Consider the following 12,595-nt stretch of genomic DNA (forward strand, 5'->3'; position numbering starts at 1 on the left):
GGTTGTCAATTTTTTAACTTTATTATTTCAGGCCATGGGTACTGTTGATTCCCTGCATTGCAGCCTGTGTTGAAGGTTCTGCTATGGCCCAATCTTGAACAGAGATCTGAATAGGTCAGGTTTCAGAAGGAAGCCAGACAAGAATAGGTCAGCACCGCAGCTCCAATTGGGCTGGAAGACAGGCAGAGTTGTCTTTATGTTGTAACAACAAGGAGCAGAGCAAGACTGAGCCTTAAATAAGAGTCTGGCCTGATTTATTCATTTATTTAATTTCTATACCGCACAATAGCTGAAGGCCCCTGGGTGGTTCACAAAAATTAAAACCAAAAAGTGCACACTAAAACAATAGAAAAATATAAAAGCATTAAAACCACAATGCAACCATTGTGCAATTAACAATGTATATAACAATGCAACCAGAATAAAACCTAGCAGCAATGCAGATATTTAAAATACAGATGTAAAACACCACATTAAAAGACTATAAAGCTAAAATATGAAAATGCCTGGGAGAATAAAAAGGGCTTCACCTGGTGCCAGAAGGAATACAACCAGTGTAGTGTAGTGGTGAGAGTGACGGACTGGGAGCCGGGAGATCTGGGTTCTAGTCCCCACTTGGCCATGGAAGCTCACTGGGTGACTTTGGGCCAGTCACAGACTCTCAGCCCAACCTACCTCACAGGGTTGTTGTTGTGAGGATACAATAGTGAGGAGGAGGATAATGTAAGCCGCCTTGAGTTCCTTGCGAGAGGGAGAAAGGCGGGGTATAAATGCAATAAATAAATAAATAAATAAATAAAACTGTAGGTGCCAGGTGAACCTCACTAGGGAGCTCAGTCCACAGCCGGGGTGCCACAGCAGAAAAGGCCCTCTTCCTAGTAGCTACCTGCCTCACTTCCTTTGGCAGGGGCTCATGGAGAAGGGCCACTGAGGATGATCTTAAGGCACATATGGGAGGAGGCGATCCTTCAGATAAACTGGCCCCAAGCTGTTAAAGGCTTTGAATGTTAATACCAGCACTTTGAATCGGGCCTGGAAATGGACTGGCAGCCAGTGCAGCTGGAAAGGTTCCAGCGTAATATGAGCTCGCTGGCCAGTCCCTGGTAACAATCTTGCTGCCCTATTTTGGACTGAAGTTTCCAGACCTTGCCTCCCTACTGACTGAGGCGTTGTCTCTTAAAGGGGCCTGACCTGTTTTAGCATTCTCACGCTGAGATGATGTGGGAGTAGCTGTGGCATGCTAGTTCCCTCATGTTTCAAGTCCTCAAGAGTCTAAAAATGGTAATGCAAGTATGCAACTTCCTCTGGGTACAGGGAAGTCTGCCCCTGGAGTCTTTCTGGAGAACTTGTCCCAGGGAAGTCAAAGCCTTGTGATGCCTTTCTGTAGCCGAGTCCTCTCCCTAAACCATAAACTTTGGACCCTCTTCTTCTGAAGACAAGGGGTCAGAATCCTCTGAGGATGAGGGTTCAGAGTCCTGTTCCATGACAACAATGTAAGTAGGACTGGCAACAAAATGTTGCATTGCAGTGTGCTGCTGTTCAGGGTTGCAGCCAGCTAGCTATGCCCATTTCCAGGAAATTCCTTTCTATTCCCCCACACCCATTTTCCTCCCTCCACCCCCCAGGCATTCACCACTCTGTAGCAACTGACCATGCTCAGTCCCCGTTTGATTGTTTTGGGGCTCCCTTGCCCCATTAGAGTTTATTTTCCTAAAGGTTAAAAAAAAAAAAAAACTTCTGCAAACCATGAAGTTTTTGCTTTTTATTTAAAATTATTTTTCTGCTGCCTTTAAGAGCAAAACCATCTCAAGGCAATATACAGGAGAAAAAACATACAAACACATAAAATAAAATTCAATAACTACTCATTCATTAACAGTTCAATAAAAAAAAACATCGGTTACTGTTTAAAACAAACAATCAATTCAATTGTGGAGGTTTCACAAACTTGCTGATATCTCACTCTTGTGTGGGGTGGTGCCATTTTGGCTATATAAAAATAGGCACTTGGAAAATGGGCTTGCTGTTAGCAGATATAGGATGAATACTATTATTCACATAGAACACTCACAAAACCAATGACCTAGGGATCTTTGACTGGAATTATTAATCCAGAGTAGACTAGAGGTCTCTTAAAATACTGGTGACTTCCTTGTAAGTGAAAGTAGCTTGTGGTAGGCAATTCTGGCTTTGTGCACACATTCTAGCTTGTGGCACAATATGCCATGGTATAGAAAACATATAGAGATGTTTGTATGAGTGGGTTACTACTTTGCAATCCTACCTGCAGAAACATCACTCTACTTCCAACCTTGCTATTAGGTACAAAAACACTGCCTAAGTAATAACTTCTCTGCAGACAGTGCTGAAGATTAATGAATCCACATCGCTTGTGTACCAAATAATATCCTGAAGCCAAATATACCATGTTAATGACAAAGCCTTTTATAAGAAGTGGGGGTGGGTGACGACCCATATTGGACAACAACGTCATATGAGGGAAATACTGATTTCTATTCTGGCAATTAGAGGTCATGCATACGGAAGTTTTTTTTTAATGCATTCTTCACTATGGGAAACAATAATAAAAATATAATTTATACTTTTCTAAAAGCATGGTTAGCTCTTGGCTGTAGTAGCATCTTCTGGTAAGGTGTTTCTCATGTTAATTACTGGCTGCATTTCCTTCAGCTTTGATATCCGTTCAGTGTAGCAAACTCTCTTTGCAGTTACACTGGTATAACTGAGGATGGAATAATTCTCCTGACTTCGAACACAGGTTTTGTCCAGGAAGCAAACCCTTAGCATCAGCACCACTCAAGCTACCCCCAGCTGCTTTGAGGCCATTCTCCCCACCACCACTCCACCCCCATGCAGGCTTGCTCTCTCAGGTGCTCTCTCTCTCTCTCTCTCTCACCCCCCCCCCACCTTTTGTTTCTCAGCCTGCTTGTGCATAATAAACAAATGTAACAACAGCTCTGAAAGTAGACCCAGTCCTTTCCTCTTCTAGCGGAGATCAATTTCACTGAATAATATAACAGTGAATAGGGAGCCTCAGTGATTGCGTTTTAGGAAGGCATTATATATCACCGGGAACTGATAGACCAAAAATGTTTACTGCTGTATCTACCTGCACATTCCTTTTGCAACCAAGGCCTGTGCTGATTACTAGCCAAACTAAGGCCACACATACCAACTCACAGGTGCTGTTTTTCCTGTGTTTGCTGTAAAAGCAGTCACTGTAAAAAGAGGTCAGGGCCCCCGACCTCTTACACCTGTGTAGAAGAAGGGATTTCAGCAACTTTTTGAATCCCTGCCTGACAAGTTGTACTTGCTGATATGCACTCTCCTATTAAAAATATAGAATCCTTGACCTCCGTATGGAGAATTGAGATCCAACCTCTGTGGAAAGAGCTTTTCCTTTCCTGCTTTTCCACTACATAACCTTTAGGTGTGCTAAAGTGAAATACAGCAAGTAGGCAGAATACCTTTTCTTTCACTTTCAGAAATAATATCACATTTTCCCTGCTCTAGAAAACCCAGGAAAGTGCTCTTAAAAAAACAGAAGTGAAACTGGAGGGTCACAACATCATCTGAAGAACTCATAAACAATCTTGAGTAAGGAATCACGAGTACACAATAAATGCCTCATGTAGAGAAGCTCTTTATCTGGTCATGTGCTATAGAGTTTTGAAAGAGCGACAAATGGAAGGGAGCACCACAGCCCTATGACAAATCTCCTAGTCTTCTCCCAATCCTGCCACCTCTTTGCAGTAGGATATTCTATGAAATGTTGCCTGCTAGAGATATTGTCTCTGCTGCTGTTTATGAGACCCCGTATGTTTCATATTAGACTAGTAGGACCTGCAACAAAATGTTGTAGTGTGGAGTGCTCCTGTTCAGGGTCCCAGCCAGCCAGACATGCCTGCTTCCAGGATACTCCATTCCATTTTCTTTCCCCTCCCACATCTTTCTGTCACCCGCTCCCAACAGTCAATCAGCATTCCATGCTCACTGAGCATGCTCAGTCCTCATTGGGCTGTTTTGGAGTTCCCCACTTTAGGGTTTTATTCCTGAAGGTTTTTTAAATGGTTCTGTAAACCTTGGGGTTCCCCTAAGCCTTCTGGTACTTCCACAGAGAATTTATTAGTATATAGCAGGGGTGAGGAACATGTGGACCTCCAGGTGTTCCTGTAGTCCAATTCCCATCAGCCCCAGCCAGCATGGCCAATGGTAATAGAGGATGGAACGTCTGGGTGGCATAGGTTTCCCACCCCTGTTAAATGTGTCTGTTCACGTCTGTAAAAAACAGTCCCGTACTTCAGCCTGACCAACATACAGAACCCAGAATATGTCTGTGTACATAAAAGATGTTCGATTGTGGTCATCAGAGGAAGAAAGCCTCCATTTAGCCCGGAGATGTCCCAGAGTGCCCCCATTTTAATTCTTCTGTTATAAATCAACAGTTCATTCCTATGGATCCTACAGATCTCGTATTGGGGTTATAGCGGCAGTGAAAGCAAAATCTGCCCATCACCCTGACAACAGGGGGACCTATTGTGTCGGCTGTGGTAATATATAACCCCCCCTTCTGCATATACATATATTTCAGCTTATATTGAATGAGTGGTAAGTCAAGAACCCTCCATCTTGCCAGTGGTTGCTGACTTATCTTGGTCTCTGATTATTTTAACGTTTAAGCCAATCAAAGATTGAAGTGAGTTCAGGGTTGGTTATTCTAGATTAAGTTTAAAAGATCCTAAATAGTCACTGCCTGTCCACATCTGTATAATTACAGCCAGAAATTTAAAACCTCTCATAACCTCCATAATGAACTGGCCTGTCTAGAAGCCATATTATCTTAAAGCGTCACCCTAAACTGTTGCTACCGCTCAGTCCCACACAAATGGTTCCACATCTGAAAATCAACAGGTACCTCTTGGCAGTCTCCCTGTCTTCCCAATACTGTATATGTAATTTTCAGGATATGAGCATCTGTGTGATCCTACATGTCCTAATTCACGCCATTTGTGTCACACGTGCACTTCTAGAGTTTCTCTCCTCTGCACAGCGGTCTCTGACATGGAGAAGAATGCACGTGCAATGTGGAATAAGACATTTTATTTCTACAGTGCTTGGAGGATATCGGTGCTGGCACTTCTGTGCCAGCTCAGACATAATTTTTGGTGGCCAAGAGTTTTGTAGACAACAAACTACTAAAACCCAAGACTTTCCTCATATTCCCACAAATACGTGCATTCATTTTTGCATTGATCATGAAAACTTGTCTCCTGAGGAACCCACAGAACCCTAGTGCATTGCAGAACATTCTGGGATGTATTCTCTGGAATACACAGTTTGTGCAGAGTACTGGCCAGGCTTGATGGGCCTCACAGCTGTCCCATGTGAACCAAGAGTATGAGTTAGAGCATATCCAATTATCTTCTGCGCACACAATGCTCTCCTGAGCATCAAGGGTTCCACAATGATTACAGTAAGGGGCTGCTGGATCTATGTGCAGCTGCCCTTTGTAGTGAACCACTGAGGTGCATATGGCAGTTTTTCCATGAAGTATCTTCAGGCCCCAGACTGACACCTCCCATCCAGGCTAGCCATTGGATCCTTTTGGACAGGAAGGAATATAAGAGGGCTTCAGGTTCCGGCAAAGCCTTGCTTGAAAGTCTTCCTGGGCCTTGGTGTGTTCTTGTATCCTTTGGTTGACCCTGACTTGCTCTTCCATCCTGACTTTTGGCTTGCTTCTCAGCTCTGCCTCCTGGTTTGTCCTTTGGTTTTGACTTACTCTTAAGTCCTAACTACTAAGGCTATCAGTGGCTACTAGAACTGGTAGTTATATGCTTCCTCCAGTATCAGAGGCAGGATCAACCATATACACCAGTTGCTGGGGAACATGGGTGGGAGGATGCTGTTCCAGTCATGTCCTACTTGTGGGTTTCCCATGGCCACTGTGTGAACAGAATGCTGGACTGGATGGACCTTGGCCTGATCCAGCATGGCTCTTCTTATGTTCTTATGTACTGGCTTGTCCCATGGCTCCTGGCACTCCTCAGATTGCTGCCCATGGCCCAGCCCTGACAATCAGTCATGGCAAACAAGCTCCCCTACCCACTGTTGAGACTGATCTTCTCAGGCAAGCTGTCTTTCAGGGAAAGGCCTTCTAATTGACAAGCTTCGAAGGAACACAAGGGTTCCCTGAGATACTTTCCAAACCATTGATTTCACACAAATCTCAAATGATAGTGGCTCCAAGAGCATTCACACATATACGAGACTAGGCAACCCAGTGACCTCCAGGTGTTTTGACTATGATTCCTATAATTCTGTACTACTAGGAGTGCAGGCTTGGATTTATGGGAGCCATAGTCCAAAACATCTGGAGGGCATAGGTTTGCCTACCCCTGCTCTATGTAAACTCTAAAACAGCTCAGCTGGTGATAAGGGATTAGCCACTGAGGGTGCAATCCCATTGCTTCCACCCTTGTAGAGCGTAAGCCTCTGGACTTGGAGGCTTACAATCAGCCAATGCAGAGTGGGAGGCGTAACAGAGGTGATCTTTGCCTCCCCATCTGCCCACTCTGCATTTTCGCTAGATGGGCTTTTTTGCTCATCTAGCAGGGGCACATCAGAGCGGGCGGGGGAGGCTGGAGAGGCCTCAGGATAGCTTGTATCCTGGCCTCTCCTGTCTCCTCCTCTCTCCACCCACAAAAATGCCCCCTTTTCTCATCCTCTGAGGTTGAATTCCTGACCTTAGGGATCAACCAGCATGGTTATTCCCATGCCAGCTGCAAGGGGAAGGGGACAAAGTGCAGATTCCCCCTCCAAGGTCATAGCGCTATCTCTGACTTTGGATATGGGAATCCAAAGTATCCTATGGCCCCTCAGACACTGTCTAAGGGTCACAGGATTGCTGCCTAAACTACTAAAAAAATCATCTGCAGAAGCTGATGAAGGTACCAAATTTGTTTTCACAGCTAGTAGCAAGTTTTCTGGAATGATCAGAATTAAATACTGTCTCTGCAGTAACATTTAGTACTGAAGATAAGCCTACTCCTTTGGTTATGAAAATGTGTACTTATTAGCAGAAAAACAGCTTCAGATGTACTTGGCTGTGACTCCCACCTCCCATTTTTTTCTCCCATGTGAACACTTAAATAATAATTTAGATGATAGATCATGGAAAAAAATTCAACAAACCAAAGTATCTTCAGTGACTTCATTTGACAAAGGTCCTATTTCGCCTCCTCTCTAGGATACTTGACACATTTTGTCATGGGAGTACTATGACAAGTCACTCCCATGTCTAAGACCAAACAAGGGAACAGTTTATACAACTCATTGCTTCCAAGAAAGCCCTGCTTATTGTTAAACCACTTGATAGAGCCTTGAAACATACATGGGAAGAAGCCCTCACTGATGGAGTCAACCAATATGAATGATTTTCTTATTTCGCTGTAACGGTGTATTGGGAATACAGGTCTGTTTGACTAATGGGATTGACAAATTCCTCTTTTCTGCCCTTTATACGAAGTTCTTTGACATCATCCACTAATGTGAAGTTGAAGAGAACAAAGCTGAATGACCTTTCGTTCTGGATTGCAAAGGGTAACTGTCTAGTCACAGCAGCAAAACATCACTTGACTCAAAATTTGAAGTATTTTTTTTTTAATCCGTTTATAGGCCACCCTATAACAGAAGATCTCGGGATAGCTTACAGGAATAAAACTGAGTGTATAAAGTCTATGTTGAACTTTCTAGGTTCAAAATAACAGATTACCTTTTTCATGTTTTCCATTTCCTTTGTCTACAAACCCTCATGTCTTCTCAAAAAGTCTGAGTAGCTAACCTGTGCTGTCCTGTTTTTCACATTCTTTTTTATTCCATATGTCTCAGAATGTTTGCTGCACATCCTTAACTACTACTGAAGTTAAACGAACAGGCCTGTGTCTATTTGTACTTTTCTTTCCAATTTCTTGGGAAAAAATAGATATGTTTGCTATATTCTAGTCATCAACATAGTACCCAGAATGAATTGATTTATTAAAAATACATTTCAAGTGCCAGCTCTTTTAATATTTCATAGATGGAGATTGTTTTCCTGTCCTGCAGCAGATTTGAATAAACACCTCAGTCCTATGCATGTTTACTCAAAAGTAAATCCAAATGTATTCCATGGGGCTTACCCCCAGGAAAGTGTGCATAGGATTGCAGACTTATGCTTCCTGGGAGTAAGTCACACTGAACTCAATAGGACTTGCTTTTGAGTAGCTATGTGTAGGATTGTGCTGTGTGCTCCTCAAATGCATGTTATAATCATGTATAAGTGAAGGATGCAAAATAACTGCCTTTAAAAAAATGGTGTTCCAACTATGCAGAACAAGTTGCCCATCCCTTGATAAACAACTGCAGAACCGCCTTAGTTTTCCACAAGCAGTTTTCTCATGCATAGACTATCATACTCATCTGATTTAGCATGATTATCTCGCTAATACAGCTGGGTGCTTTTGCTGCCATTGCCATCTGAACTCTTCACATTTTGTGGATACACAAACAACAAAACTGCACATGGGAAAGTGACCTGAGACTATGGGAAATGTAAAAAAAAAAAAAGTGGGAGGGAGAAAGAGAGACTGACTTTATGTCCTCTACTTCCTGAACAATGACATTGTATGAAGTGATTACAAAAAAATACAAACTTGCATTCTTCAAACTGCAGTTTGTGTCTAATTTTAATCATGTAATAAGATTTTGTAGATCTCTTTATTTTTTATTGCAGAATAACAGATAAGGGAATTCAAATAGCAACTTCTAAGCAGGATTGACCATGCAAGGTAACAGTAAGTAGGAGTTTTCTTTTGTCTGCTTCTTATATCCTTGCCAAGATGTTCCGGGTCAGGAAAGGTCAAGTTCCAGAGTTCAGGGATGTCAGCCTTTGACTTGTTTCACGCCACCAGCAGCTGCCTGATAGTACAGGGATTTGTACTTGCAATAGGAGCCCAGTCTAGGAATGAAATAATTGACTGTATGGAGTGTGTAACCAGAAAGCATACTGCTCTTATGCAGACAGCTTGGAGTCAAAAAATTGGGTTCAGGAACAGTGCAGATTGAATAACCTTTCCATATGCAATTTATAATAAATAATCTCAAGGGGAATTTCTCCTTAATTGTCTAATGCTTCCTTGGTAATCGTCTTTATAGATGTGGATCTGACATATCTCTATGTTGGAACGGTGAAAAATAGATTAACACTCATATTACAAGCCTCCCTTGTGTACTTTCTTTCCCCAAAATATGTTTGACCTATTTGCAGAGTCTGCAGAAGGAGCAGAGAGAAGCAGCAGCAGTGGGCTTTGCTGGGGTGAGCACAAAACAGAACATGAAAACTGTTCTGCATTCAGCTCTACCATGCAGTTCAATTAACAACCTTGCATTTTGATTCTAGGCTGGTTTGCTTGGAAGTAATTCCCATTAATTTAAATAGGATTTGATTCCAGGTGTTAGGATTTCCAAGACTTAAAAGGTCATTTTTTTTGTATTTGATTTGTTCAGCTCTCCCCTTCTTCCTTTTGTCTCAAGCATTCTCTACAACATGAGAACTACCTACCCTTCAAACACAGTTCAATAAAATGTAGCATCTCAAACTATTTTGATTCCTTCCTGCTGTTCACAGCACAGCAAGGCTATGCCTCTGCCAAATTCGTAGGATTAGCTGAGTACAGATCACTAATACATTGTTAAGTCTCTGCAGTGGCATGCTGAGTACTTCAATAACATGGAAGTTTCCCCCCATATCCCTGCAGAAAAATGTCTTGAGAAAATAAAAGTTTCTATTAAAATTCAAAGTTTTATGACTGCATGGTCAAGTATTGTTTTATTTCTAGGCAGGAGGAATCTTTGACATATTAATGCGTAATTGCAGTTGTGACAAACTATTGAATTACCAGAGATCAATGGTTCCATAATTCATGAAAGGCACAAGTAGCCACTTATTGATCTGAGGCTGATCTCACACAGTGATGCAATGGTATGGACCAAAGTAGAGTTCAAGTTGATTTAGAGGCACTGTGAGAACAGAGGCATGCTCTCAGTGGAACAGTTCTAAAAATCTTTACTAGGAAAAAGAAAAAAAGAAAGTTTTCAAAAGGATGCATGACAAGATTTTCAAATGCTAAGTATGCGTGGAAAATATTATAGCGACCCATTTTAAAAAACAGGATCACAATCCAGTTTTCTTAGTGAAACAAGCTATCTTTTACAGGCCTGAAACAGTAAGCAGTTCAGCTCTTACTGTTTCAGGCCTGCGTAACCATGCATACAATTTCACTCCATAAGGGGCATTCTTAAGAATTGCTTTATATAATCAGTTGTTATGGCATAACAATCCCTTATCTCATTTTAGTTTCTGGTTCATCTACATGTTCAAGGTGTGAATCAGAGGTTAGTGTGTCCACAGCTCCTGGCAAGATCAGGAGATCTTTTCTTAAGGTGACTGATCATATAAACAATTGCAGTGTTGTTGGGGTGTTGTTTTTGCTTTTGAACGAAACAGTGACCTTTCAGTGTCACAGCAAGTCTGCAAGGGGATGTGGCTAAAACTTGCTAGAACACCTTATTTAGGAATAACAATCTCGAAAAAAACATTTCTGAATCCCACATTTTAGATCTGAAATCAGTAAGATATGAGGAAATGCAAAGAAATGGTTTTAGACTGCAGAACGTGTGGCAGCTCATTATGCTAAACCCAGCTCTACACACCAATTAATGCCTTCACTTAACTCTGCCAAGTCACGTATACAGCTTAGTTATAAACATGCTGTGGTTGTTCAATTACTTCCTTCCACCTCATCCCAATGATGTTTCTCAGGCCTACTTCTCACTAAGGTGGTAAATATGCTTTGTCTTCACATCTTCTGATTGCCAGAGGGGGTTCACATGACTGAATGCTTCTCCATACAAAAAGACTCTATGCATACAGAAAACTGGCATGTTACATAGAAGGGTTCTAGCCAGTTCCCCGACTTGCTAGTTTTCTATGTGCAGGGATTTTATTTATTATTATTGTGTGCAGCAGCACTCAATCTGAATGTGACCTCCTCCTCTCCCCCCTTCATTTCAAAGATGCCTTGACAAGGCAGAACAAAGTTGGGGGATGTTACCAAAGTATGGAAAAAGCAGGTCCCAAAGGTGCTGCCAAGTTGTAGGAAACAAAGCATGTTTAATAGTGGGGGTGTATCCTTCTTTATCTATGTATTTAATCAACTTCTTAGCTACCTTTCAAGGAAACTTTCCCCATAGTTTTTTGGGGTGTGTGTGCGTGCACAGCTAATGTTGCCGTATTTTATTGTATTACGAACAACATAACAATAGCACATTAAAGGTGCAATCCTATGCATGCGTAGACGGAAAAAAAATTTCTACAATTCCCAGCACGCCCCAGCTAGCCATACTGGCTAGGGCATGTTGGAAGTTGTAGGACTTTTTTCTGGACTCAAATTAAGTAACCAGGCTGTCATATAAAATATGTGGGCTGCTTTTGAAGATGGCTTGAAAATTGCAGTTAGTTCAATTTTTAATTTTATTTACAACTTTTTTTTTTAATACTTCCCTTCAATAAAAAATCCCCAGGTTGCTTTACAGGCTGCAAAATGGGACTAGTTGATGGGAACAAAAACTTTCTTGTGAGAATTCCCAGTTATATTCACAGTAGTCCAAATAAATATGGATAATATCAGACTGTTAGGCACACCTAACTTTGAATAGGATCTGTGAATCTGACTGCATTTACAAAATGAGAGTGAAGTTGGTCCCTGGTATCCAAAGCATATGTCGGGGTGTAAAGCATGCAAACTTCAGTCCTTCAGTCCCAACACAGGTGCTGGTCACGCACCTGTGTTGAATAAAGAACAAGGAACCAACTAAATGTGATGTTGGAGATCTGTGACCAGTCTTCAAATTTTATTTATTTAAAAGTTAATACCAGGAGAGTGGGAATAGAATTATGATTGCAGCTTGAGTTCACAACTGGGCAGCATAATGTGTGATGTGGCTTTCACCTACCTGTAAATAAAGTCTCTTTGAGCACATTGGTTCATGCTTCTGAGAAAACATTTTATTTTTATTTATTTAAAATATCTCTTGGCCGCCTTTCAGGGCAGGAGCCCTCCCAAGGTGGCACACAACAGTAAAAGTCACATAAGAAAAACTAATGTGGTAATAAAAATTCTAAAATCAGCAACAGCAGCAAACATTCTAAAAAGCAACAAACACCAGCATAAAATGAAATTTACAGCACACAACTGTAGCTACAACCCAGTCCAATAAAATATAGTTAGGGGAACACTGGAGTATAGTAAGCTTTCAGGAATAGGATTGAGCTGTCAGAAGTCTGGCTTACCCAGACTCCCCCCTTTCCCTAAAATCTACCAAGATCAAGTCCTTTATAACACACCTTCCCTTCAAGACTCCCTATTTATGCACTATTTGACTTTTGTTTCTTCCAATTCCTAGGTTAATTACTGTATTTTTGAGGCTGCAATCCTAAACACACTTTTTAGTGAGTATGCCCCATGAACACAGGGAG

The sequence above is a fragment of the Heloderma suspectum genome, chromosome 6, assembly GCF_057233095.1.
Source record: "Heloderma suspectum isolate Gila_16-S chromosome 6, 16-S_ref, whole genome shotgun sequence".
Lineage (NCBI taxonomy): Eukaryota > Metazoa > Chordata > Lepidosauria > Squamata > Helodermatidae > Heloderma > Heloderma suspectum.